Raw genomic sequence first — 26,942 nt, forward strand, 5'->3', positions numbered from 1 at the left:
GGACTTTTTTTTCTTTTCTTTTTTTAACCCGAAGCTTTATAATAACAAATACAGAACACATTTTAACGATTAGATTTTTTTTTTTTTTAAGTGTATCACAAGTGAGTCTTGAAGGCCTTGCCTCTCTTGCTTCAAGTATGAAACCACATGGGTACAGTTTTCATCACCCACACTGAATTCGATACATCCAGCTTTGAACATTCTTGCAAAGAAAAATCAAACAGTCATCTTAAAACCACACACACACACACACACACACACACACATATATATATATATATATATATATATATATATATATATATATATGCATATTTAACAGCTTCTGCTGTTCTTGATGTGACGGTTGGTATACTTCAGAGACAAGAGGACCATGTTTTGACTGCTGACACAACTTACACTAATATAGTTACACACACACACACACACACATGTACGTGCACGAACGCACATGACCTATATAGGTACAGACTCATGGGCATGCACCTACACACCCACACTGCTGGTAAATGTAACAAATGTTCAGTTGGAGAAAAGCTCAGGGAGGGGGGGGGGGGGTGCATTTTCGGTGGAGGGGACATTGCGGAATAAAAGGGGGTGACATTTTCAGGGTGAGGGGGACATTACAAAACGAGGCTAAAACGCAAAAAGGGGACATTTTGGCCGCTGAAAATGTCCGCAGGGGACATTATGAATGGTGAGAAAGTCCCCGGGGGACATTTCCAGTGGTCAAATTATCACCCGGGGACGTTCCCGGGGTGTGGGGCAGTCTGGGATACTGCACCGGCGCCTGTGATTGGATGCACCCCTCGGCTATCACATCTGATGGAAAACTAAATCAAACTGAAGAACAAAACAAAGAGTAAAGTGGCGCTGGCCTGTGGCGAAGCACTCTCAGTAGCCGTGGTCATGGGGGGAATAGCTGTCTGACTACACGGAGAACCTTAGGTGTAATAGGGAATGGAAAAAAATGCAAAGGGGTACAATACAATGCAAATACAACACAACAGGACAGGGTGCACTACAACGAAATACATTACCACACTATGCTATACAAGTTGGTATAACACTGTGAATACCAGCACTGACAAACAAGAGTACTTTCAGCATGCTTGCTACCAACAATATATTGCTTGACCGCCTTGTACGATATTCTGATTAATAACTTCCCCCCACAGGCGCTTGGCCTGGGAAACACTGTTGGCTGTGATTGTATTTATACTGTGACAAGACCCTGAACCGGCGATTCGACGGTATGTTTTTGTTTGTGTTGGGGTTTGAGCATACTGATCTGATATATATGTAGAGCCTACATACTGATACAGCAATACATGAAGTGAACACTTGGGTATGGAACAATATGATCACTTACAGCCGTTGACAATTTTGCTCAGTGATACTGGAATCTAATAAACATAAGTTGGCACAAAGATGTCAACAACTGTAGCAAGGTGAGACGATTTCATTCAAGTAAACACACACACACACACACACACACACACACACACACACACTACACACATTTACGCACATGTATATCCATGGAAAGATTTCTTCAGTTCGTGTACCACTGACCTAGAGAGAGAGAGAGAGAGAGAGAGAGAGAGAGAGAGAGATCCAAGCTCTGTTGTCTTCGTTTTCCAAAACAGGTGGAGATGGAGACTAACTATATATATATATATATATATATATATATATATATATATCATGGTTTCTGTGAATGAAAACCAAAAAGAAAACCAAACCAAGTCAAAACGAGCCATTCGCCAAACTTCTGCAAAATATATCATCAAGCCCTGCTACACTCTGTTCACGCTTTAGATCTCCGCCGGACGCGGCATCAGTCGGGATCAGTGATGATTACAGTTTATGAACAATAACTCCACTCCACTCCACCCCACCACTCGGGCAGGCGCCTATGACTATGCCAACCTTCTCATCTGATTCAATCGGACAGAGCAGTGTCAGCCGTTCCCATGGCGACCGATGACTAAGTCAGCAATGTCAGTACAACAAAGGCCTGACGGGCTGTACTAAAAAGAACACATAAGACTAGATGGGAGGGGTGAGGAGGGGGTGAGGGAGTGTGAGCTGGGTGGAGAAGGGGGCGGGGGGGGGGGGGGGGGGTGGCAGGAAGGAAAGGGAGAGGGGGGGAGGGGAGTGGAATAGTTGTAGGAGGAAGGGAGACTGGGTAGTGGAGGGTTGGGGGGGGAGGTGCGGGGAGGGGGCGGGGGGGGGGGGGGGGGGGGGGAAGGGGGAAGGGTGGTGGTATGGGTGTGTGTGTGGGTGGGTGGGTGGATGATTGGAAGGGGGAGGGGAGGGGACAGAGAAGGCGAGAGAAGACAGTGGGAGGGTGGGTGAGTGAGAGGGAGGCGGTGAAAGGAGGAGGGCGGGGAGGAGGAGGGAACTGAGAGGGTTGGGAGGAGAGGAGGGGGCTGGGTATATGTATGTGTATCATGTTTACACATTTGTCACTGTGATAGGGGGGCGGCAGGGCAGGGTTGGATTGGGTTGGCTACCTTTGCCTACACACACACACGCACACGCTGAGAGAGAGAGAGAGAGAGAGAGAGAGAGAGTAAAGTCTCACACACACACACACACACACAGAGTCACACACACAAAGTCACACACACACACACACACAAGCGCGCACGCACGCACACAAACATAGTAAAGTCACAAACACACACACACACACACACACAAGCGCGCACGCACGCACACAAACATAGTAAACTCACACACACACACACACACACACACACACACACACAGAGTAAATTCAGTCACACACACACACACACACACACACACAAACACACAGTCAAAAGCCACGCACACACACACACACAAACACACACACAGCTTGACAAGCAAGGGAGCCGTCTGTCTCAACCAGCACAGGCCAAAGCTGTGTGTCTTGCCCACAACAAGCAGTGGAAACAACGTTATTATTCACCGTATCCTCTTGACTGGAAGAAATAAGGGAAGGGGCAGAAAGAGCCAGCAATTGGAAGGGGGGAGGGGGGGGGCGATGTCTTTTTTCTTATTAGACGAGCGTGTATGTGTGCGGATTTTCGCGCGCAAGAGAGAGACAGACACACACACACACACAGAGACAGAGACAGACGGACGCTGGAAAGAGCGATGTTTTTCTTCAGTCACACACAAGCGCAATGTCAACAATTTCGTGCAAGTCTTGCGCGTGCGCGCGCGCTCGCGTGTGTTTCTTCTTTTTTTTTCCCCACCCGCCGCCTGTAAATTTCGTTTATCGATGCCCACACAAAGTATCAACAAAGGTACCTTCAGTTTGAACAACCGATCATCATAATGACCGATCAGGAAAGTCTACCACAATTGTTTCTGTCATATGACAAACCATCGACTGGCTATGCAGCGTATTCATTCCTGTCGTCAGAAGCATTCATAAATCTCTCTCTCGTTTCCATCACCCACCCAACTTGGATTACACTGGGTAAAACACACGCACGCGGCGATCAATTTCACGTGCAATAACTAGTTATTAAGAGCGGATCCACTTCTGCATACGTAGCAGCACACGCTGGAGTGAAACTGAAAGAGGGCTCAGGTGCTACTTGCAAGGGGTTTACAGGTATGCATATACAGTGTCTGTTGACTTCGGAGAAATGATAGCATCTACATCTTTACTAAAAGGTCGGGTTCTTCTTCTTCATCTTCTAAACCTCACCACTAAGACTACGCTCGCGGCCACGGATGGAACTCAAGACACCCAGATTGAAAGTCCAACACTCTTTGATAAAGAGACATAAAGCCGTCGCTTGTCTCAGTTGTCACTAAAGCCGATAAAGATGACCGCTACCGATTTATCATTGCGAGTCAGAGAATACCCTTGCTCGGTGTTACTTAAGTTACAAGGAAGAAGAGATAGAGACTGAGAGAGAGAGAGAGAGAGAGAGAGAGAGAGAGAGGGGCAGAGACAGAGAGGTTGGGAGAGGGGTGGGGAATGTCACTTAATTCTGTGACTCTTGTTTTGAAGGATAAACCAAAAACCAATAAAATAATAATAATCATAAAATAATAATAATAATATAACAACAACAACAACAATAATAATAATAATAATAATAATAACAACAACAACAACAATAATAATAATAATAATAATAACACAATACATTAATAACAACAATAATGAATAAATTAATAAAATAAATTTTCCACCCTCAATATTTCACCTGTTGTGGTGGCAAGGGTGCAAATTGGGTGAACTCATACATGCAGAAACAAATTACCATGTAGCACCGTACTACTATCAAATTATTCTGATCTATGCTTTGCTTTGTCAGTATATGCGATAAACAACTCAGCTTCAGGTACCATGTTGTCACATTTGTCAGGGTATGTGTACTACTACGTACAAAAAGACATTTGTGATAAAATATACCATATACAAAAACAGTCATACACGTAATTTTTAAGCCTACTCGTGTACCTGAAGACGAGTGAATTTGGGAGTTGCAGCCCACGAATGATGACGAATGTTATTTAGTTCAGCAGAATGTGTGTGTGTGTGTGTGTGTGTGTGTGTGTGTGTGTGTGATTTTATATGTGTGTATATTTGATCACAAACGTCTTTTTGTACTGTAATAATAATAATAAATATATATATATATATATATATATATATATATATATATATATATATATTATGTGTGTATATTTGATCACAAACGTCTTTTTGTACTGTAATAATATATATATATATATATATATATTATTACAGTACAATATATATATATTTATTATTACAGTACAAAAAGACGTTTGTGATCAAATATACATACATACATATATATATTACAGTACAAAAACGTTTGTGATCAAATATACACACATATAAAATCACACACACACACACACACACACACACACACACACAGAGTGACATTCTGCTGAACTAAATAACATTCGTCATCGTTCGTGGGCTGCAACTCCCAAATTCACTCGTCTTCAGGTACACGAGTGGGCTTAAAAATTACGTGTATGACTGTTTTTACCCCGCCATGTAGGTAGCCATACACTGTTTTTTGGGGGGTAAATAACATCTAAATAACACCGTTGGTACAGAATGCTGCACAACACTGTATGCCAGCCAGTGCACTTTTTTTTTCGTTCTCTGTTGTACTCTGCATGGTAGCAGAACACCTGTTCAAGTCTTAATATGTTAATATATATTTCCTTATCTACCTTTTCTTTTAAAATAAGCCATTTCATTTCATCTTATGACAGTCTCTGCACAAAACTTGAGCAGGCTCTGAAGCAAGACCTGACCAGCATGTTGGGTTAATGCTAGTACAATATATTACTAGGGTCTAGCCAGCATCAGATCCTTTTTTTCTTCTTTTTTTTCTTTTTCTTTATGTGTGTGTGTGTGTGTGAGAGAGAGAGAGAGAGAGAGAGAGAGAGAGAGAGAGAGAGAGAGAGAGAGAGAGAGCAGCTGAGTGACAGTACAGACTGTTAAGTCTACACACTGTGACCTCCATTAAGAAGGAAAACAACTGAAAACTGCCACACTTAACTTATCACAAATAGGACTCCTTACAGAACAGAAGCTGGCACACAGAATGCAAAGATCTAAATGCACAAAATTACGTGTGAACACACACACACATACACACACACAGAGAACAGCACAACACAGTCACAAACACACACACACACACAACACACTCATGCACACACATAGCATAGCACAACACACACACACACACACACACACACACATGCGCGCGCGCAGGCACATGCACGCACACACACATGCGCGTGCGCGCGCGCACACACACACACACATCCACACGCACACACAACACACTCATACACACACACAGCACAGCACAACACACTCTCACACAGACACACACAAGCCCAGTGTGTACAACACCAGCATTGAAAAGCCAGTGTCCCAGGTTCGATTCCAACAAATATCAGGATTTTCTTCTTTTTTTTTTACTCCCTCTTCAAACCGACCTTGAGTTATGGTCTGGATGCTAGTTCTTCACGCTAGACAATGAACGGTGGTCCTGTGTTGTAGTCTCGTTGTGGGCACAAACTACATGTAGTGAAACTAAAGAACACATGGCAAGAGAAGACAGTTGTCCATGTCAACATTTTATGGGGGGAAAACGTCTGTTATGACAGGATAAGGAAAATCAATGCTAGAGCAAACAATGACAACAACATTGGATCGGGTGGTGGTACTCCCTAAGGACAGCTGTCCTAATTTTACACTGAAGATTTTCATTTAAAAAAAAAAATTTAAACCTATCCAATCCAACACACAAAAACACACACACACACAAACAACACACATACTGACAGAGACACACAGAGACAGAAACACACACACACACACACACACAGCTCTTCCTCTGCCTCCCTCCTGCTCCCCCCCCCCCTCCACCCACTCTCTCTGTCTCTCTCTCTCTGTGTACAACTTGGCCTGTTTCATCATGTCAGTCAAAACATGTCAATAATATCCATATGAATGTGATTCCATCAATCCATGACACAAGTTCTCCTTCTGTTCCAAATCACAAATGTACATTTGAAACGGAACACAGACCCACGCCATATGCATGCAGATATGTGCATAATAATTTGGTGATATACCGACAGTCGAACGCAAGACAAGTCGATGCAGATATACATGTGCATAAAATAATATGTTGATATACTGATAGTCAGCACATGACACGTTGATGCAGATATGTGCATGATAATATGATGACATACTGACACTACAGTGATGATAGTCAATCAACTCAATGCATGACAAGTCGTGCAACATTCATTGCACGTGTTGTACATCATGAGTAGGCTTTAATCGAAGGGTACGTTTAACCGTCCCATATCTTTTTACAGCCATCGGGGTGCAGTGAAATATCCACTGAATCTAGGGCTCAGCACAGCACAAGAAGGTGTTGGAGAAGGGGGGGGGGGGGGGGGGGGGGGGGGGGGGGGGGGGGCGTGGGCAGCCCAGTCCTTTCCCTCCACTGTTCCTGTTTTAACCTTCCCCAACTGAGTCACGTCGCCATTCACACCTGGGTGGAGTGAACAAAATCGGATTTAAGTGCCTTTCTCAAAGACACAACACCATGTATATAATATCAAATAAATATCAGACCATGATCACTGTGAGAAGAACAGTGGATCAGAAGTCCAACACCTAACCCATCCTGGTGATAAGCAACTACAGGATGGAATCACACTGCTGTTATATATATCACAATGAAAATATCCACGAACAACACTTCAAAATTTTTATTCAAAAGAACTCGTAAAAGGAGAGATGGTGAGTCAGAGCTGAGAACATAAAATCAAATGTTCAGAGTTAGAAAGAAAGAGCGATGCAGACAGACAGACAGACAGACAGACAGCCTGGCTGGCAGAGAGAGAGACAAACGAAACAAAGAAACACACCTGAGTGATTATGCTAATATGATGTAAAGCACACGCATATATATATGCACAGGTGCGACAGTTAGTGAGAGCAGTGAACTGTAACAGAATGCTTGGGTCCCCCTCCCACCCTTCCAACCACCCTTTTATTTTTTTAATCATCTTTCACATACATTTATGCATCATTGCACTCTTTCAGTTCCATTGTAATTGTATGCCACATCACAGGTCACAAGTGTGTCATATGTAACATGTTCCGTTTGGATAGATAAAAAAATTGGTGCCATGTGTGTTGGGCATGTGTACAGCAAGCATGAACATACACACACACACACCATGTGTGTGTGTGTGTGTGTGTGTGCGCGCGCGCACATGCATGTATCTGATACACATACATACACACATAAATGTAATATAATTTATGAAATATTATGTGTGTGTGCGTGTGTGTTTGGGTGTGTGTGTGTAAATATTTCATTGTGTTTATGTGTATGTCTGACGGTGTGTGCGATTGTACATGTAGCCATCTTCTTCACTGGCTGCATCAAAGTTGTCTTGCAAGTTTCATTCTTATTTTGTTTCTTTCTTTGACATCATTGGGACCTTAATCATACTCATTTTATTAAGACACTTCTGTTAAACGTATCTGTTTGGTTTTTTTTTTTTTTTTTTTTTTTTATCAGTGTAAAGCAGATGAGTGAAATACTGTCAAGGTTCCCGTACAATTATGATGAAACAGCAACACAATTGAAACATTTTGCACATTTAGTGAGGATGTGTGTGTGTGAGTGTGAGTGTGTGTGTGTGTGTGTGCATGTGTGTGTGAGTGTGAGTGTTATGTAACACATGTTTGTATGGGTGATAGTAAGAGAGTCCCCCATTCACGGCCACACCCACGTCCATCTGTTTCTGAATGCTTGATTTTAGTATCCACCTGAGACTCTCTTGATACCCTGAAGACAAAAGACAAGATCAGTCTCCTGCGAGACCTCGACTCAAGGAATTCTTCATCGTCTTCTCCTGTGTTTGTGGGCTACAACTCCGACATTCACCTTTCAACGCCCCCTCCCCTGCCAAGTATTCTCCTACCTTTTCAACGATAACGTTCAAATGTGGAAATCAATACTCTAACAAAATGTATACAATCAAGTGTGTGTGTGACGGGACATTAAACACAATTCCACTCTGCTTCCACATCCACTCAAATACAAGTGGGCTTTATTTTATACATGTATCCATGTTTACTTTATTTTATACATGTATCCATGTTTACTTACATGTATCCATGTTTACTTTATTTTATACATGTATCCATGTTTACTTTATTTTATACATGTATCCATGTTTACTTACATGTATCCATGTTTACTTTATTTTATACATGTATCCATGTTTACTTTATTTTATACATGTATCCATGTTTACTTACATGTATCCATGTTTACTTTATTTTATACATGTATCCATGTTTACTTACATGTATCCATGTTTACTTTATTTTATACATGTATCCATGTTTACTTACATGTATCCATGTTTACTTTATTTTATACATGTATCCATGTTTAAATGTACAACTGTTTTTACACCACCAGGTTGATAGCCATACTCTTTGTTTTCCAGGGTGTGCATACTCGTTATTTTCTTATTTCCATAACCCATCAAACACTGAAATGAATGATAGGGTCTTTTAACATGCATACTCGATTGTCTACAGGTGCATACATGTATTATACACAATGGGGGATCGGGCACTAGCAGGTCTAAATACACTGACCTGGAAGATCGGAGAAATCTTCACCCACCCTTGACCCACCAGGTTCCCAGAAACCAGGAATCGAACTGAGGATCCAGAGGATCCAGTGCTCTACCCATTCAGTCACCACCCCCATCATACGGAAGAAATGACGTGCACAATAGCTGAGTGGTTTACAAAGCATTAGATTTTCAATCCAAGGGTCCGGGGTTCGAATCTCGGTAACGGAGCCTGGTGGGCATGGGTGGACATTTTTCCAATCTCCCAGGTTAACATATGTGCAGACCTTGTGCCTGAACCCCCTCCATGTGAATATATATATGTATATGCAAGCAGAAGATCAAATTCACACGTTTAAGATCCTGTAATCCATGTCAGCAGTCGGTGGGTAATAGAAACAAGAACATACCCAACATGCACACACCCCAAAACAGAGTATGGCTGCCTACATCACATGGCAGGGTGAAAAAGGTCATATAATTATATATATATATATATATATATATATATATATATATATATATATATATATATATGGAATACACATAAAACCCCACTTGTGTACATACGAGTGAATGCACGAGTTGCAGCCCACCAACGAAGAAGAAGATGCTGAAGAAACATGTTCTCTTCTACAGTGCTCTTGATCATCCAGCACCAATGTAAGAAGACAAAGAATGTGAGCAACATGGAGAGAACGGAGAGCTCCAGAGACCTTTCAAGGTTTTCACACACACACACACACACACAGACACACAGAGAGAGGAAACGAAACAAATTTTATTTCCAGAGAGCTATGGAATAAGCTCTAATACTATTTTTTAACATCCAGCCCTCTGGAGAGAGGGAGACTGAGACAGAGAAACATACAGAGACAGAGAGGTAGATCTCCATGGCCAAAGGAATGATTCAGTGCTTGTAGCTTTTAGAGGCATTTAATTGGCTAAGAGCAGACCGGGCAAGACAGGGTGTCTTTTCAGTGTTAGCCGCACGAAATTTGGCCAAGCAGAGCAAACTGATAGGCCTAGTTTGCATCAGTTTAACATGGTACAGTATATGACACCAAAAGGAGGAGTTTGTATTATACTCCATGTTTGGTGATACATATACAGAGCAAACCGATAGGCCTAGTTTAACATGGTACAGTATATGACACCAAACTATACTTTGACACTTTATTGTCACTACCTGCAAGGGTCTATCGACAAGGGGGGGGGGGTATTTTTGTTTCACACAAGTATAGCAGAACACATTCAACCCATTCCCATAGTACCTCTCACATTCCTTTGCAGAATCTTTTCAAAGTTCCTCAAAATTAAACAAACTAACTAAATGAATAAATGAATAAACACAGAGAGAGATAGACAGCGAGAGAGACAGAGACAGACACAAAGAGAGAGAGACAGCGAGAGAGACAGAGACAGACAGAGCGAGAGAGAGAGAGAGACAGCAAGACACACACACACACACACAGAAAGATATAGCGAGAGAGACAGAGACAGAGACACAGAGAGAGAGACAGCAAGAGAGACAGATACAGACAGAGTATCAACAGCAGTCAACTCTGTGAAGAGTCACTGGGGCGCAGCACAGAAGGACTGGTCACCAGATTCCTCCAGATCTGTCAGTTACGTGTCAACAACAACAACAACGACGAAAAACCTGTGTTCTTACATAACGTATATTTTGATTATATCAGTTTAGAGGAGCATGCTATATTAGCTATGCTAAAACACTGCAGAGAAGGGTGGCCGGAGACTGGAACATGGCGGTGGGACCCGGGGAGGGAGGGAGTAGGAGGTGGACAGTGGAAAGAGATGTGTGGGGTGGGGGGAGTGGGGAAGGGTTGGTGGAGGGGCCAGGGGAAGTTGTTTTTCCTCAACAGATAGAATGTGAACAGATGGAAAGTGAAGAGATCTGCAAGAGAGCAGGGGAAACTGCTCTGAATGAGGGATAGGTTCAGATGGAGGGGGTGGGGGTGGGGGGGTACTGCTCTGAATGAGGGATAGGTTCAGATGGGAGGGGGAAACTGCTCTGAATGAGGGATAGGTTCAGATGGAGGGGGTGGGGAGGGGGTACTGCTCTGAATGAGGGACAGGTTCAGATGGAGGGGGTGGGGAGGGGGGTACTGCTCTGAATGAGGGATAGGTTCAGATGGGAGGGGGAAACTGCTCTGAATGAGGGACAGGTTCAGATGGAGGGGGTGGGGAGGGGGAAACTGCTCTGAATGAGGGACAGGTTCAGATGGAGGGGGTGGGGAGGGGGTACTGCTCTGAATGAGGGACAGGTTCAGATGGAGGGGGTGGGGAGGGGGTACTGCTCTGAATGAGGGACAGGTTCAGATGGAGGGGGTGGGGAGGGGGTACTGCTCTGAATGAGGGACAGGTTCAGATGGAGGGGGTGGGGAGGGGGTACTGCTCTGAATGAGGGATAGGTTCAGATGGAGGGGGAAACTGCTCTGAATGAGGGATAGGTTCAGATGGAGAGGGTGGGGGGGGGGGGGGTACTGCTCTGAATGAGGGATAGGTTCAGATGGAGGGGGTGGGGGGTGGGGGGTACTGCTCTGAATGAGGGATAGGTTCAGATGGAGGGGGGGCGGGGAGGAACTGCTCTGAATGAGGGATACATACAGATGAAGGGGGGGATGGGGGGGGGACTACTCTGACTGAGGGATTGGTACAGATGGAGGGGGGAACATTCACAATGGAAAGTGTGTGTGTGCTTGTGTGTGTGTGTGTGCGTGTGTGTGGAGTGTGTGTGCTTGTGTGTGTGTGTGTGTGTGTGTGTGGAGTGTGTGTGGAGTGTGTGTGTGTGTGTGCGTGTGTGTGTGTGTGTGCGTGTGTGTGGAGTGTGTGTGTGGAGTGTGTGTGTGTGTGCGTGCGCTTGTGTGCCATGTGTGTGTGTGTGTGTGTGTGTGTGTGTGTGTGTGTGTGTGTGTGTGCGCGCGTGCGCTGTGTGTGTGTGTGCAGTGTGTGTGTGTGCATGTGTGTGTGTGTGTGCAGTGTGTGTGTGTGTGTGTGTGTGTGTGCACGTGCGTGTGTGTGCCATGTGTGTGTGTGTGTGTCTGTGTGTGTGTCTGTGTGCCGTGTGTGTGTGTGTGTGTGTGTGTGTGTGTGTGTCATATGTGTGTGTGAGTGTCACATACATCATGTGTGTGTGCCATGTGTTTGTAACTCTGTGCTTATACATGTGTCTGTCTGTCTGCCTGTGTCTGAAGGTGTTTGTAGAGTTTTTCTGTAATACATGTATGAGACTGACAGCACAAAGCATTTTTTGGTATTCATTAGCATATATATATATTCTATTCAAATTCACATTATTGTTGCTGTTGTTATTCAATTCATAGGCTTGTCATGCTTGTCAGTAATATCTCAGAATAACAAAAGCATACAGCAGGGCCAGCAGCAAAGCGAGAGCTGTATGATCAATGGTTTCTCCATTACAATGGGAAGTCATGAACAGCTTAGGTCTTTTGTGAAGGACTATGACTCTCAAACTAGGAGGCAAGATTGCACTGGCTCGATCTTAGTGCTGCAGCCTTGGGGGCAAGCTGGCCTTTGGGAACAATCCCAATGCCGACTGTCCTAAAACCCTCTTGTCCAAGACAGTGGGGATGTAACTTGGGCAAGACACTCCATTATAATCAAATTGTAGCCCAGATAGTCGGGGACAGCAGTTGCCTCCTTTGCTGTTCTGATGGTCATAGTGAGACGCAACTGATACCATACCCTGTTTTACCTTTCTTCTTTTTTTTCTTTAAAAAAAAAAATAATTTCTTAGTTTTTAGTTTTACACATCATTCATAGCAATATCAGCTCTGCATCAAATGTTTCTTCCTTCACTTGAAGTTGACAAAGAGTTTGGCCTGCAACTCTCTAAATCCTGCAACTCGCTAAATCCAACAGTAGCGCTCCATTCTTCATGTTCAAGGTGGGGCCATGTTCCCTGTCAACATCACTTTCGATATTCATCTTAGTCCATTGTGACTGAAGACTCCATTGAACTCTGGTCAATGTGTGTGCATGTCGTTAAAGGGTTACACTGGGTCCCGTCGTGCTTTTTTTGGTCATCAAAACCTGATCACAAGTGAACACTGGATCACAAGTCAACGACTGACAATGCCACACCTCCTCTCATGTATAAACTATAATTATAAAATAAATGTAGTAAAGGAATTTTTTTCCCTAAAATTACGTTTCTAGTGGGTCACGGTAAATCATGTGTAGTGAAACATTAATTTAGGGCACACATGAGGGGGGCTAGGTGGGCCCTCGCAGGTCTGAACAAACTGTTGACCTTGGAGACAAGGAAAATCTTCATCCTTGACAGAATGCTTCACCAGGTTAATGTGAGATATATGTGCAACACCCAGACCATGGCTTGGCAACTGTGCCATTCATTCCAAATGTTTAACTTTAAGAATATGTTTGTTATTTAAGTGGTGAGAACTCTTGAGTCATCAGGTTTTAAATTGTAAGATACACCTGTTCATTATGACTCTCTCACACACACACACACACACTGTGGTAAACGCACATATACACACAGCTGCACACATACATGCGTATGCACGCACACAACTTGCTTTTTCATCTTTTAACTTTATGGTTGACAGCCAACAAAATGATGAAATGGAAAGGAATGAATCGATTCTCACTTCATGAAGCCTCAAAGGCAGTGGAAATGGAAAGATAAGGTGGAAGTGAGTAGGGGAGATGGAGGATACTGAGAGAAGACACAGGACAGACAGACAGAAAGACAAAGGCCTGTTCACACAGAGATGAGAGTCTTACTCATAACACTAACAGTGATAAAATTCAGACAGAATAGAACAAATGCTGCATAAGTGTGTGTGTGTGTGTGGGGGGGGGGGGGGGGGGGGGGGGGGATAGGGCTCAACAGTAGGGTTTTCTGCAACCATAACAGAAACTGGTTCTACCTGGTAAGAAAAACTATTAAAAGTACTAAAACACTTTATTTTACTTTTTTAGTTGTGTTTTCATTAATATAAAGAAATATGCGTGCTGTTTTGTTGTGCACTTTAGTAAGCACAAATGGACCCATGCACTGTATCAGAACAATCGGAAAAAAAATCTTGTTCAAAGATGAAAACGATCTCTCCAGTCAACAGCACTATAACACAGGGCCTGGAAAGCCACACTTCCTGTGGTAACACTGAGAAGACAGAGAAACGGGAACAGCAGCCATGGATCCAATTTCTTAACTTTGCTGCTGCCAACAAGTAATAATAAAAAGGGCAGCACAGCACGTTACAATATATCCACTGGTATTGTCCCCGGCCGAAACATGTTCCACAGCTACAAGACTCTTTCCAGAACAACGTCACGCCTTCACACACACACACACACACAACCACACACACACACACACACTCACGCAGAGATAGCGAGCGAACGAGCAAGAGAGAGTTCCCACTGAGCGACAGCAAGTCCCCTCCCGTGGCCCAAATCCTGCAAAACAGCTTGACTGGTAGAACAAGTGAAGCCACGTCCTTTCCTCCCTTCCTCCCTCCTCCTTCTCTCGCTCCCTCTCTCTCTCCTTCACCCCCACACCCCCCCACCCCCTAGGCCCCAATCACCGGACGTGAAACGTGACAGTGGCCTCAACAAATCTGGTAACACTTAAAGAGATTAGCCTTGATCTCTAAAAGCCCGGCAGGCCCGTCAACTGACTAGCGTACAAAAAAAGCTTTACCTCCCGCTGGCATTCCCCTGACTCGCAAAGAACGATGTCGACGGCTCAGCAAGCAAGCAACAGGCGTGATGATAGCACAGCGCCGCGCGCTCTCTCCTCTCCCCCTAGGAGACCCCTGTTAACACTCCGTTATTTCCGTCAATGGCGATTTAGACAGCCGCACAATCACCCCACGGCCATTTTACGCCAAGTGTTATCAAGCGATCGGGGTGAGGTATATGTGATCCCCGCACCATCTTACAAGTCTCATTCGTGCAGACCTGGAGGGGTTTTGGAGGCCAGATATTGACAAGGAAGCTCCACTTACCGCTGAACTTGATCCGCCTGCGGCTTTCCTCTTGTCTGTTTCGCAAAGGCCACTGTGCCGTGAAACGTCAATCACGCGGCGCGGAATTTATCAGCTCTGCGCACGGCAGGCGGGCACAGAGAGGGAGAGAGAGAGAGGGGAACGCCGGAACTCGACGGCGTCGACGGCGTAGTAGATTCCTGTTGGCAGTTATCACCGCTCATCTGTCTCTTCCACAACTGATCGGCCATGAAGTCTTGCTTCCTCGCCTCAGCTGCACTGGGGCATGCTGTTTCCACTGAGGATGGGTGGAGAGGGGGTTAGGGGTGTCTCGATGGGGTTGGCGTTGATGCGATGAATAGAAATTAACAAGCACACGTGTACGCACACACACACACAAACACCACAGAAAAAAAAAGAAAAAAAAAAAACAGAAAAAAAGCCAGGCCTACAGACACGACGACGTTTTGCACACCATGTATGTCGCGGCTCTCTCAGGCTCAGGCTCAACCAAGCCAGACCAAATGAGGTGCAGTGAAGCGAAACTGGAGTCACTGGGGGCTGATTTACTCACTGCTGAGATCAAGCCCAGTACAGTGTAGGGGCCCGTCAAGGAATTTCCTGCCCCCCCTCCCCTCACCCTCCCCCCTCCACCCCTACTCTCCGCTTCCGACTCCGTCCTGTTCGTGGCCCCTTGCTGTAGTGTTGAATGTAGCTTATTTCTGCTTGAGTGAGAAGCTTGCACGGTGGACCGCGTTGTGTGCTTCTTGGGGCTGATCCCAAACTGCTCGCACTGGTGTGAAAATCCCTCCAAGTCACATACCACGTGCTTCGGTTGACTGGAGCTTTTTTCATGTCGGGGTGTAGATTCCTGCTGAAGAGAATGTTCTTTCCGCCCAGCGACTCAAAACTGATCCTTCAATTTTACCCTTTTTTTCACCACTGACACAGCGTTGACAAGATTATCAGCAGAATGATCAATGGCAGTTGTGTCTGACTGAATCGTGCCAGGTGGGTGCGCGTGCGTGCACGTATAGGCCTACCTACTGTACATGTTCTAACACACACACACACGCGCACGCACACACACACACACACACACACACACACAGCGAGAGAGAGAGAGAGAGCCCGAGAAGTTAACTTTCAATTTCAAGCAACGGCAGACGTCAGTCCGTCAAACTCACCGAGGTCTGACACCATTGTAAACACTACACCTCATCTGCTTCTTAAAATGGGGTGTGGGGGTGGGGACTGACTCGAGATAAAGCGTGCTGGTCAGGCTGTAAGAGAGCCTGCAGCCATACACACACACACTGACATACCGGCCACACACACACACACGTGACACACACTGACATACCGGCCACACACACACACTGACATACCGGCCACACACACACACACGTGACACACACTGACATACCGGCCACACACACACACACACACACACACACACACACACACACACAGTACTCTGTGTGGTATTCATTCCAGGGTACCCAAATTATCCTTACTGACATGATAAAAACGTCAGTTTCAGAAATTAGTCAATGATTTGTTGACTTGTTTTCGGGGGGGCGGGGGCTGTCCGGCCGATGTTGATGTGCCTTTTCAGTCATTACGAACCTCAGGCACTGAGTAGTTCCAGTGCCGTCCGTCAGGGCATAGGGCGCCACCAAAAGGCCACACACTTGAGGATACCCTGCGTTGTCTCTCTGAGACACTTTGGTGGTGTTCACTACAGCATAGTCAGTGCTTGTGTTAGTTCTGAATAAAACAGGACGCCACCTTCTGCTATAAAGTGCCTGCTGAGACTGAGTAATCTCCCCGTCACTCCCGGGAGCCACCATGGTGTACCACTGAGATATATATACGTGTACAGTACTATATATTATATGTCTATGTACAGTAGCGTACTCAGTGACTCGGACGACACGTTAACCTGCCGACACAGAACAGGTTATCATAATAGCAATAGTGATGGAGTAAAGTCCTGTTTTAGCATCCTAAATTCAGGAACCTACTACTTCACCGGCAATTTTTGTGCCATGTATGAAATGATTTTAGCATTAGTAGATGTACCAGTGAACCCATTTTCACTGAGTGGATTTCGACTCTTTATTTTGTACGTGACGTTATTTTACCCAGTTTTGACGCGGATTCAGTCACTACATTAACGTGCCACCATCTTGCTTTTTCCGTTTTTGGTCCCTCAAACCATTAAAATGTAACCAATAGGCACAATATTTCAGGGCGCTAAAATAGGATACGTGTGAAAAACCACAGAAAGTTTGTTTCTGTTTCAATCTATTATTATTGTTATCGATGGTGATGATGATGATGGTGTCACGTTGGTGATGATGGTGGTGGTAGTGATGATGATGATGACGATGATAGTATATTGGGATGACGACGGCGCCGAAACTGCTACCTGACGGTGATGCGAACATTTATGCATAGGTTTGGTTTGACAAATGATGATGACGATGATGATGGTGGTGGTGGCGGTGGTGATGATGATGATGACGACGATGATTGTAACGATGACGATGATAATGTAATGCGACTCGATGAGGACAGCGGCAGTGCTGCTAGTGACCTGACAGAGATGCATATATATATATATATAGAGAGAGAGAGAGAGAGAGAGAGAGAGAGATTTGGAATGATGATGATGATGATGACGACGATGATGACGACGATGACACGATGATGATGGTGATGATAACGACGATGATGATAGTGATGATGACTGATGACGACGATGATGATAATGTATTGGGATGAGGGCGGCGCCGACAGATGCTGTTACCTGACGGAGAAGCACACACACACACACACACACACACACACACACAGATATATATATATATATATATATATATATATATATATATATATACTGGTTTGTGACAACACGAACATGTTCGCCACGCTTCTCATCCTAATGCACGCCCGGGTTGACATGACTGAACCAGTCCCAGCGAAGGATGCAGACATGCAGATCAGTCATTCTGCATGGGAAGATGGCACTGGATCGTGTGGTCAGTGCTCGTTCAGTTCCCCACTCATCACGTCATTGAGCCCGCACGTTCCAGCAGACTGACACCGGCAGGCCGTACAGCGACTTGAGGTCAGGACTGAACTGACTGTGTCGCCCGACTGACCACAAACCCCGCTGTGAATCTGACGGGATTCGATCCCATATTATGACGGGCGCAATAGCCGAGTGGTTAAAGCGTTGGACTGTCAATCTGAGGGTCCCGGGTTCGAATCACGGTGACGACGCCTGGTGGGTAAAGGGTGGAGATTTTTACGATCTCCCAGGTCAACATATGTGCAGACCTGCTAGTGCCTGAACCCCCTTCGTGTGTATATGCAAGCAGAAGATCAAATACGCACGTTAAAGATCCTGTAATCCATGTCAGCGTTCGGTGGGTTATGGAAACAAGAACATACCCAGCATGCACACCCCCGAAAACGGAGTATGGCTGCCTTCATGGCGGGGTAAAAACGGCCATACACGTAAAAGCCCACTCGTGTGCATACGAGTGAACCAGAAGAAGAAGAAGATCCCATATTATATATATATATATATATATATATATATATAAAATGTCGGTCAATCTGTGATGCTATAAACAACTTCACAAAGGAGTAGGATGGCGTTCTTTCTGGCCGTCTTTCTGTTCTTTCTGTTTCCATATTTCTCTTTCTCTTTTTCTTTCATCTCACTCCCCCCCACCCCCACCCCCCCACAAAACAAACAACAACAACAATAACTACTAGTACTACTACCAAGAACTTGAATTCTATCTATCCCATGTTTAGTATAGTCTTTCACTTATTTGGCAAAGTAAATGATCTTCTTGCGTGTAATCTTCGAGGGAGAGAGAGGGGGAGAGAAAGAAAGAGAGGGAGAGAGAAAGAGAGAGAGGGGAGAGAGCGAAAAGAGGGAGAGAGAGAGGTGAGAGAGAGGAGAGAGAGAGGGGAGAGAGAGAGGGGGCGGAGAGAGAGAGGTGGGAGAGAGAAAGAGAGAGGGAGAGAGTGACGGAGGAGACACAGAGAGACGGGGGAAGAAAAAGAACCGAGAGACTGAGAAAGCCAGAGCACGTAGTGTTAGAACTGAAAACGGGAGACAAGGGAACAGAGAGGACTGGAAAACAGTGAAATGGATCGCCTTGAAAATGGTGTTCATATATTATTGATGTCGATTTGAATACTTCGCTTTGCTACCATCCATATTACTGTCATTATCAGTATGATTAGTATGATGATTTTTTTTTTCGGTCAACGAAGAAAGCCACGTGCAGAGCACAAGAAAAAAGTCAGTATTTTAAAACAAATGAAAAAAGGAGACCCGCACCCCCCCCCCCCATACACCCCCCCCCCCCCCCCAAAAAAAAACAACAACAACAAAAAACAAAAAAAAACCCCAGTAACGATAATAACAAATAACTACATATGAATAGGGGAGAAAACACAAGTTTTCCTTACCTGCAGAAATTAGTCAAAAGACCCATGTGTATTCGAAAGTCTTGTTGCTTTAATTGATCCGCACGATGTACGTCTTGAAGCAAGGCGCGTCGCAAGCAAAATGGCGACAATTTTAAGTGAGTTCTGTTCACACATGTCTCTTTGTGAAGGTCAAGGTATTCGTGTCAGGGTTGTGTGTCTCATCAGGGCCTAACTCTCCGTTTTCACGTGCTCACGTTGAGCTGTGCAAGTTGTCAAATGATGTGTCCACCTCCATGTCTTCTTCGTTTCGCAGATTATAATTTCTATCGCCTTCATTTTTGTCTTGTTAAACCTTATATTGCCTTGCTTGTTCAGAATCTATAAATACGACTCACTTTGTTGAAAAAAAAAAGAGCTAAAAATTTCATCAGTAATACATTGATTTAGCAATTCTTTAAAAAGAATGTGAAGACATCCGTCACATTATTTATTATATCCCTATTGTCTCAAGAAATGTTTATTTATTTATGAATTTATTAAGATGTTTTACTACAACGCATATTCTTGAAGTTCTATGCATTTTACAATATCATGTCATTGCCAACAAACAAACAAACAAAAACAAAAACAAACAAAATATCCATGTCGATAGGTCACTGATGTCCTTTTGTTTTTTCCCCTCCCAAATCAGATTGCCTGAGTCTTCTTCTCGTTCGTCAGATGGACTTCCCAGTCTCTGCTGTGCGATGAAGGCAGCTGTACAGTGTACGCCGCCAGCTGCAGGTCCTCCACACAGCTGTAGTGGAACTTCCGGAGTCACTGAGGTCGGGCCAGGACCAGTACCTCTTCCAGAGCACCTCATGGAGGGGGCAGGACTGCATTGCCTGAGTAATCGGTGGTACTAAGTCTCGCCGGACCCTTTACCGCCGTGTTGTAGTAGTTTTAGTTTCAGTTTCAGTTTTTAAAAGGCGGCGTCACTACGTTCGAACAAATCCACATACGCTACACCACATCTGCTAGGCAGATGCCTGACAGCAGCAGCATAACCCAACACGCTTGTCAGGCCTTGAGTGCATGATTATATATTTGTGTACCTATCAGAGTTGATTTCTTTTTACATAATTTTGCCAAACACTTTTGTTGCCATGGGTTCTTTTGCAGTGCGCCAAGTGCGTGCTCCACACGGGACATCGGTTTATTGTATTTGTATTTGTGTTTCTTTTAATCACAACAGATTTCTCTGTGTGAAATTCGGGCTGCTCTCCCCAGGGAGAGTGCATCGCTACACTACAGCGCCACCCTTTTTCTTTTTTTTTTCTTTTTGTATTTTTTTCCTGCGTGCAACTCTGTGTGAAATTCGGGCTGCTCTCCCCAGGGAAAGCGCGTCGCTACACTACAGCGCCACCTTTTTTTTTTCCTGCATGCAGTTTTATTTGTTTTTCCTATCGAAGTGGATTTTTCTACAGAATTTTGCCAGGAACAAACCCTTTTATTGCCGTGGGTTCTTTTACGTGCGCTAAGTGCATGCTGCACACGGGACCTCGGTTTATCGTTTCATCTGAATGACTAGCGTCCAGAACACCACCCAAGATCTAGTGGAGAGGGAGAAAATATCGGCGGCTGAGCCGTGATTCGAACCAGCGCGCTCAGACTCACTCGCTTCCTGTGCGGACGCGTTACCTCTAGGCCATCACTCCACGTCTCACTCCGAAAGACCAGACGCTCAGTTTGATTTTCCGGTCAAACTTGGGAGTCGGAAAGGGCGAGAGCGGGATTCGAACCCACACCCTCGCGGATTCTCTATATTCAGTGGCAGCAGAGCGTCTTATCCATTCTGCCACCTTCCTCCTCGTTGTTGGAAAAAGAATATTACTGCATGTAAGTTGCTACACGACTCTAACCAGGAATATGAGAGAAGCAAGCATGTTCTGGCAAAGGACTGCAGGTTAGAATGACTGACATCTAGAAATGAAGGAGGAAGAGAGAGAGAGAGAGAGAGAGAGGAGAGAGAGAGAGAGAGAGAGAGAGAGAGAGAGAGAGAGAGAGAGAGAGAGAGACTCAGACAGACAGAGACAGTCAGATGGACAGACACTGACAGAGAAGCAGGTAGAGAGAGAGAGAGAGAGAGAGAGAGAGCAAAACACACGAATGAAAATTAATGATCAGTCTCATTTCTGTCGTTCAGGTTGTTTGTTTGCCAGTGTGTCGCATACCATAATTATGAGACGGTTGAGGGATCAAGAGAATCAGAAACTGAGAGACAGACAGACAGACAGACGGACAGAGACAGAGAGGTGTGTGTGAATGTGTGTATGTGTGTGGGTGGGTGGGGTGGGGGGGAAGATGGGGGGGTACAAAGGGAATCACAGCCATTTCTGTTCGGTCTGCTTTGGTTGCTTCTTTTTCGTTCTTTTTTCATTTCATATATATATATATATGTGTGTGTGTGTGTGTGTGGTGTGTGTGTGTGTGTGTGTGTGTGGTATATAGGCCAGGAAATTTAGATTAAAATTTGCGTTAGGTCAAAATGTCTGCAACAAAACCGTTCTTTTTACGATAAAATAAAATAAATCATACTGATCACACTGACATAAAGTTGGCCACTATAGGGGGGCGGGAACAGAGGTAGATTTTGATTTTTAATGTCCAGAATCGAATATTTTTATTACTTCTGCCTGTGCGAGAGCGCCTTACAAAGAGTCGCAAGGCAAGCACAGGCGAAGGTTACGCAAGCGCGGTATGAGGGGTCGCCAGCGGAAAGCGTTCAGCGCGGTACAGTACATGTGACTGACTGCTGCCGCGCTGATGCTGATCTGTGAGCAGGTCACTGAATCTGAACAGTAAGCTAGGAACAGAGCTCTTTCGGGTCAAAAGGAAACAAACATTTTCAATTTCATGTATTTTATACTAAAGTGGTAGAAGACGCAAACCCGCTTTTATGAATGTTTTCCAGTTTCCTACCATTCATGACATATCATAAAGAATGAAATCAGTATTATACCGATTGCAAAGGTGAATTTACGAAGGCAGCACGGGATCATTTAGTTCATAAGTACAATTTTGTTGATATTTTACGCTACTGCACAACTTGGATATACTCCATGCTCCGCTTATTAACGTGTAGAATATAAATATCTAAATATGTGTTAACCCGTTTCGGTTTCAATGAACATTATCGGCGCTATGTCCAGACAATAAACTGGGAAAGTATGGAGGGCAGATGATGGCAAAATTGAACATCATGTCTTAATGTGAAAAGAAAGGTATGAAATACATATTTTTCTTTGGAAATGAAGCGGTATTTGCAAATGTGACTCACGAACCCTGGCGCAGTAGACGTCGATTTAGCGTGGGATATAAATAATAATCATAATGATAACAATGGATAATAAATTTTATTAATGATTATGTAAAACTTTCTTGTAACACGTGTAACATTGAATCCAAGTTACCTAAACTAACTTTCCCGACGCAGATGTTTGAATTACTGGATTTATAATACTGATGATAGTAATGAATCTATCACGCGATCCTTAGCCAATGCAATGCGTTCAAACAAAGCCTGTGCAAAATTATGTATTTTATTAATGATTACCTAAAACCTTATGACATATGTAACATGGAACCCAAAATACCTATACTAACTTCCCCACCCTGGATGATTTTATTTTTCAGAAACACTGCAGGCTCTCCATTTTCACATCAATCATCCCCAGTGTTTAACTGTTTAAAGTACTACAGTTCACCTTATTATGAAATGGGAATTGTATTATTTATATCACTTGACAAAAGTTTTCCTCTTTATCTGAAGAATTGTGATCAAAACACCGGATTCTTTGTATCTTTCTATTCGGTCAATCAACAGAAAACTGATTAGCGTTATCCTCACAGTGAACAAATATGTAGGATTGCAGAAAAACAAAATGTAATAAAAGTAAGACTAGGAGAAAAAACAAAACCAAACAACAATAACAACAATAAACAACAACTAAAAATAAGGACTTTTATTATCTGCGTAAAGCAGAACTGAAGAACATGTGTTCCGTGTCTGAATGTGACACCTGACTTCATCTCAAGCACTACTAAACGTGAAATGCTTCAAACTTAATTAATTTTAAGAAATTCATTCACAATCAATGTATATTTGGTTTTTCAGAACTTGTGTGATGTAAGATGTGGCTGTTCTAATCAAATTCTGCAAAACAATAAGCGCGTAGGGACTGACGTGTTTCGGATACCACGAATTTTTTCGTTCCAGACGTCGTCTGTCTTGTGAACTGATAAAATACATCATTTCGTGATAAAACTTCACCAGACAGGAAAAGCCAAAATCAAGGCAATTTAATGGGGTGATTTTCTACATTGAACTTTGTTGTTAGGAACTTTTGATGCAACAAGTCTTCAACTGAAAGCTGTCTTACCGAACTACATGCTTTGACTTGCTTCGAAATCTTACACCAGTATCCGAATATTACCGCATCTCGCCATGTGTCAGAAACAGTGATTGTGTCTGAACTTAATCGGATCAGAGATAAATGTACAAACAAACCATAACAACGACGAAATTAACATACAGTTTTTTATTTTCATTTTTATTTAATTAATTTTTTAAAATAAATATTATAATATAGCAACCACGGGGTTCAAATGAACAGTATCAGAGATTTCCGTGTAACTTATGTACATTTCACGCTTGTCAAACCGATTTACGCTTTCCTGTTCTTTTTACATCAAGACATGATGTTGGTCGATTTTGTCATCATCTGCCTTCCATGCTTTCTGAATTAATTGTCTGGACAGTGCTCCGACAATGTTCATTGAAACAAACCTAGTTAACACGTATTTAGATATTCATATACTACACTTTAATAAGCAGAGCATGAAGAATTTCCAAGTTGTGCATTGCGTAAAATGTCAACATAATTGTTCTTACGAACTAAATGATCCTGTGCTGCCTTCGTAAATTCACCTTTGCAGTCAGTATAATAACGATTTCAGTTCTTTATGAAATGCCATGACTGGTAAGAAACTGTAAAACATTCATAACAGAACAAAATTGCGTTTTTTACCAATCAAGTTTAGTATATGAAAGTAAAAATGTTTGTTTCCTTTTGACCTCAAAGAGTTCTCTTATTTTCTGTACGGTATCTGTCACATGCCGCAATGTCCTACTCACGGAGGTATAGGACCGCATCAGCGCGGCAGCAGTCAGTCACAAGTACTGTACCGAGCTAAACGCTTTCCTCTGGCGACCCCTTATACCGTGCTTGCGTAACCCTGGCTCGCTCTTGCCTTGCGACTCTTTGTAAGTGACTCTCTCATGGCCAGAAGTGTGACACAATAATTATCAAAAACCAAAATCTAATTATGTTCCCGCCCACCTATAGCGGTCAAATTTATATCAGTGTGATCAGTATGATTTATTCTCTTTTATCGTGAAAAGAACGATTTTGTTGCACACATTTCGACCATTTTCGTATCTCCCCTGTCTTGGTCATTTTATTCAGTCACTGAGCCCAGCTGTGTTTGCTATGTGGCGTAACCAGTTGGCCAGCCTGGCAACTTATGCTAATGCCGGAACGTTTCCAATGTAGCGGTCTCTCTCTGAAGGCACCCCCACCTCCACCTTCTCCTGTCTTTCCGTCCTCGGGATTCACGCTTTTTTATTGTTTGATGTAGATGTCGGCACGTCGAGATCTTACACTGACGTGATCTTAGATCAAACCGGCTAACAAGTCGCGAGTTGTGTCGTCTCCCCAATCTCTTTGTGACGTAAACGGGTGAACTTGTCATAGAATGTGTATTGACAAGTGGGTTGAATTGTAGCAAATCAGATCAAACTGTTACATTGGACGAATCAGGATGGGTCAGTGAATCTGTCAGTCATTCATTCACATAGTGTCACCAGGACAAGCCAAGATTGGTTACTTGAGCTCAACCAGTTAGGGGAGTGAGTGTTGTAGCTGGCATTAGTATGCACAGTATGTTGTGGGACGGTGAATAAAACCAGTCAGCACAGCCAGTTCTTAGCTGTCTCCCAGAAGAACTGAACACTGACACAGGCTGACTGAGTGATCTGTGATGTGAAGTGCAAGGAAATCCCTGTTGGGCTATGTGCTGCTTGTTGGTGCTGCTTTAGGCGTAGGTTGGAAACCCACTGCATGACGCAAAGAACCAAAAGGCAGCCGTCTAGGACGAGGAAGATCATGGATGGGGCGAGCAGAAGACACAATCCAGCTAGTATGCCGACTACAAGACCTGAAAGAAACAAAAGAATGGGAGAAAAACCCCGAAAACCTCAACCATCTATTCAACACAGCCATTTCACCCACTCTAGGAAGACATTGTCGGGAATGGCCGGAGGGCAAAACTGATGCGGAAGTGAAGCTACTCATAGAAGAAAACAGTAAAGAAGAGGACATCATCATATACGCAGATGGCTCAGTCACCAAAGACCAATCCGGTTGGGGATTCACTGCGAAACAAAATGGAAAAACAGTTAGGGAAGAGAATGCTGCCTACAAAGTCACAACCTCCAGCCTAACGATGGAAGTTGAAGCTGTGACACGTGCCCTCCAGTGGCTATCGTCCATCCATACGCCCGGAAACCAACATGTCATGATTCTAACCGACTCAATGAACCTCATACAGAAAATTGAAAACGGAGTGGGAAGCCCAGAGTGGCATAAGGCAATGCGCAACTTTCAGATAAAAAAAACTCACATGGTCATACAGCCCGGGACATGCAGGAGTTAAGGGAAATGAGCGAGCTGACAGACTTGCTGGTAACGCAACACCAACGAGCGGCCTACATCTAGGAAAATCGGAAATCGTCAGAAAAGTCAAAGAATATCAAAAAGAACAGGTACAAGGCCATCACACCATCGATCGCCTCAAAGAAATAAATAGCAGAGAGAGGGAGCGGCTGTAAGTCTAACATGAAAGGTAGAGTATGATGCTTTGCAAATCAAACAAATATCAGCATCATTTCCAAACCAACATTGCACAAATTCAAAACGGAACAGTCTCTGTGGGCTTTTCCAAATACAATAGACTGAGCAACACACTAGACGCCACGTTCTTGGCATCAGAGATCTTTTCCCATCCCTCTTGCGGCCAATCAGTGGCAGCCTTTGTGCGTGTGTGTATGTGTGTGTTTGTGTGTATGTGTGGGTCTGTGTTTTTGAGTGCGTTTGTGCATGCGTGAGAGTGTAAGTGTACACAAGTGTCAGGAGAGTTCTGTGCATGTGTGTGTGTGTGTGTGAGGGGAAGGTGGGGGTG

The 26,942-nt window shown here is 43.9% G+C and overlaps 1 protein-coding gene across 1 annotated transcript in view; it reads right to left on the reverse strand.

The window, feature by feature from the left end:
- Positions 1-15,062, reverse strand: part of LOC143301594 (uncharacterized) — a 32,962-nt gene extending 17,900 nt beyond the window's left edge. The window contains exon 1 of the mRNA XM_076615987.1: positions 14,915-15,062. The gene's annotated coding sequence lies outside the window, so the exon portion shown is untranslated. The remainder of the gene's footprint in view (positions 1-14,914) is intronic.
- Positions 15,063-26,942: the final 11,880 nt, after the last annotated feature.

This window comes from Babylonia areolata, chromosome 27 (genome assembly GCF_041734735.1).
Source record: "Babylonia areolata isolate BAREFJ2019XMU chromosome 27, ASM4173473v1, whole genome shotgun sequence".
NCBI lineage: Eukaryota > Metazoa > Mollusca > Gastropoda > Neogastropoda > Buccinidae > Babylonia > Babylonia areolata.